This window comes from Mya arenaria, chromosome 8, assembly GCF_026914265.1.
Source record: "Mya arenaria isolate MELC-2E11 chromosome 8, ASM2691426v1".
NCBI classification, from domain to species: domain Eukaryota; kingdom Metazoa; phylum Mollusca; class Bivalvia; order Myida; family Myidae; genus Mya; species Mya arenaria.
Window position 1 is genome coordinate 57372822 of NC_069129.1, and position 2975 is coordinate 57375796.

General features: G+C 33.4%; 1 long non-coding RNA gene across 1 annotated transcript; it reads right to left on the reverse strand.

Moving 5' to 3' along the window:
- Positions 1-628: 628 nt before the first annotated feature.
- Positions 629-2613, reverse strand: LOC128242433 (uncharacterized). The gene is made up of 4 exons (XR_008262612.1): positions 2533-2613; positions 2325-2402; positions 1197-1253; positions 629-785 (listed from the first exon to the last, which is right to left on the reverse strand). It is a non-coding gene; the product is annotated as an uncharacterized LOC128242433 (long non-coding RNA).
- Positions 2614-2975: the final 362 nt, after the last annotated feature.

Consider the following 2975-nt stretch of genomic DNA (forward strand, 5'->3'; position numbering starts at 1 on the left):
TTGTAATCATTTATGCTTAAAAAAATTTATGTCGGGGGGGGGGGGGGGTAAACATAAAAGGAAGAACAATAACATAACATAACATAATTTAAAAGGTGCAATTCTAAGTTACTTCATACTCTAGCCGTCCTCAATCTTTTATGCAAAAAACATGAGCATTTGTACTGCATCGCATCTTTCTCTACACCTTTAACACGAATTGCATAAATAGTGTATACCTATAACAAATTGCATAAATTAAGACATAATGTTTATATATTTTATACCATTTTGTTACATATAAAAACAAATAAGATTGTCAAAATCGTGTTATAAACATCAGCAACACAATCCGTTGCCTGGGGCCATAAGTTATGAACCGGGAATTATGAGACCGGATGAGACCGGATTTTACGAGGAGAGACCGGGAAATAGTATCGCCCTGCGCATGCGCAAGAACTTTGGAATCCCACTGTTTTTTCTATTTATATAACCGTTAACTCTCGGGGGCCGATAGTTAAGAAGAGATATTGAAAATGACACGAAAAACTCATTTCTAGGTCGATTTGAACCAAATTTTTTTTGGATTCGTCAGTCAGGAATGCTTATCAACACATAGATGAATTTTTTTTTTTTTTCATGGCTAATTTGCCCGATTTGCGGACTGTCGCTTTAATGAGTTCACAGTATGTCAGCAAAGAGTTTATTACCCTCAACTCTTCTACTCTTTTTTTATTTTTTTGTCTTATTGCATTCAGCAACTTCTCTGTCTTTTCTTCAAACCTTGTTCCTTCCTCCAGGTCTTTCTGAAACAAAAGCACAGTGGTGAATAAATCTGAATATTTCTTTCAACATAAAGCATTTGCTGCTTTTATCTGATGCTGATGTCAATCTGTCTTTCATATAACATTTCATTAAAGATCCTTGTCCTTTCTTCATATCTCCAGCCATCCTCACGGTCTTTCTGGGGTTGAAATAAAACTTGAAAGGGGAAGAAGATCTTGTTTTATAGGGGTAAACCTCTCACTCGGGAAGTTGTTGGTTAAGTACATACCATACAGTAAAATACCGAATATAACTTTACAGTGTAAACACTCTGTAAAGATATAAAAGGAATTTTTAGCTAGTAGGTCTTAACCTAAATGCCCATGGATGCAGTTTTATGATTCAAAATGGCCTTATTGTAAATAAACAATAAGAAAAGAAGCAATATTCACCTATCAAGCATTTGATGCTGACGTTCCAGGAAATCCTTCTGTTTTTGAAGGTCCTTTCTGAAATATTTATAAAAAAAAACCTTTTAAGCATGGTAATCGTTTTTCTTTTCCAAACATTACTTAAATTAAGTTTCCAGAATAAAGTTAATGGATGTCTTTTTAAATCATTTACAGTCATTGATTCATAAGAGTGCTAGTGCTAGTAATGTGGTTGTGAAGTAGCAGATGAACATTACGTATCTTAAAAAGAAAAATATGTTATCTGAGAGTTTTGTATGATCTTAATATCTCTTCTTCTTTCTTTTTTCTATGATTTTCTTCTAAATCATACTGATTGAGTTTTCAAATGAGATTTCCTGAAGTTTAACAAGATCTTGCAATTTATCTTAAAAGGATGGCACCTCATCCAGATTATCTCTCAATTTGAAATTAAGTTTCAAATTACAGCATGACCTTTGGGTGTAACCATGTTGGGGCATTTGGCTGTGATTTTATAGGACTTAATTATTCAAAAAATGTATAAAATGTTTGCTATATTGCTATATTGAAATTGTTTCTCATTCCCCAAAGGGTGGCACATTGTTATTGGACCAATTGAGATGAAACTTGCTAGGGTGTTCCTGAAATGGTTCCTTTATAAATAAAAAAAAACTTCAAACAAATGAAGTCCCCTCAAATTAGCCTGCTAGCCATGACAACTGTAAAGGGAAATTTATCTTAGGTAGAAACCATGAGCTGAAGACCTTGGATATGTTTTGTGTTACATTGTTCTTTGTTCCACTTATAAGTTTGTTTTCAATTGTACCTTAAGGGGGTGAAATCCTTCTTACACACTAATACAGGAAAATCTTTGAGAAATATGTCTGAACCTGCTTTGCTCAGACTTTCGAAGTCCCAATATTGCACTTTTGGAAAGAAAACCAAATAAAGGTGGTTTTGTTTATCGCTTTGTGCCATCATTTTTAGCATTAAACTACCTCTTTAAACACCTTTGTCATTTAACCAATGAACTTCACATCCAGGATGTATACTGTATAAATGTTTCTGAGAGAAAGCAGAAGTTGAATCTTCAAAAAAAATAATTAAATACAAGAGTAACACATCAAGTCATGGAATCAACTACTTTACCTGCAGTTCTTCACGAATTCTTTTGATTGCATTCTTTGTTGTTGATGAAACAAACGTCTGCCTGTTGTCGTTGATAATCTGTTCAAATAAAAAAAAACAGTGTAAATATACCATTCCTGAACTTGTATAAAATGTGTGCTATAGTATTGAAATTGTTTCTCATTCTCTCAAAGTGTAACACATGGAGTCATGGAATCAACTACTTTACCTTCAATTCCTCCCGTACTCTTTTCCACCCATTCTTGTTGGTGTTTTTGCCAAAGTTTTCTTTGGTGTCCTTCAAAATCTGTTCAAATAAAAAAGTAGTGTAAATATACCATTCCTGAACTTGTATAAAATGTATAAAATGTTTGCTATAGTATTGAAATTGTTTCTCATTCTCTCAAAGTGTAACACATGGAGTCATGGAATCAACTACTTACCTGCAAAACTTCAGGGTTTTCTTTCCAAAACCTCTTCACCCCACAGCCAGTTGTTGTCTCCAAGAAAGTTTTCTTTTGGTCTTTAATAATCTGTGCAAATGAAAAAACATGTTCATTTAACCAATGAACTTCACATCAATCATGTACACTGTATACATGTTTCTGAGAGAAAGCAGAAGTTGAATCTTCATCTTTTTTTAAATTCAAGAGTAACCCATCAAGTCATGGA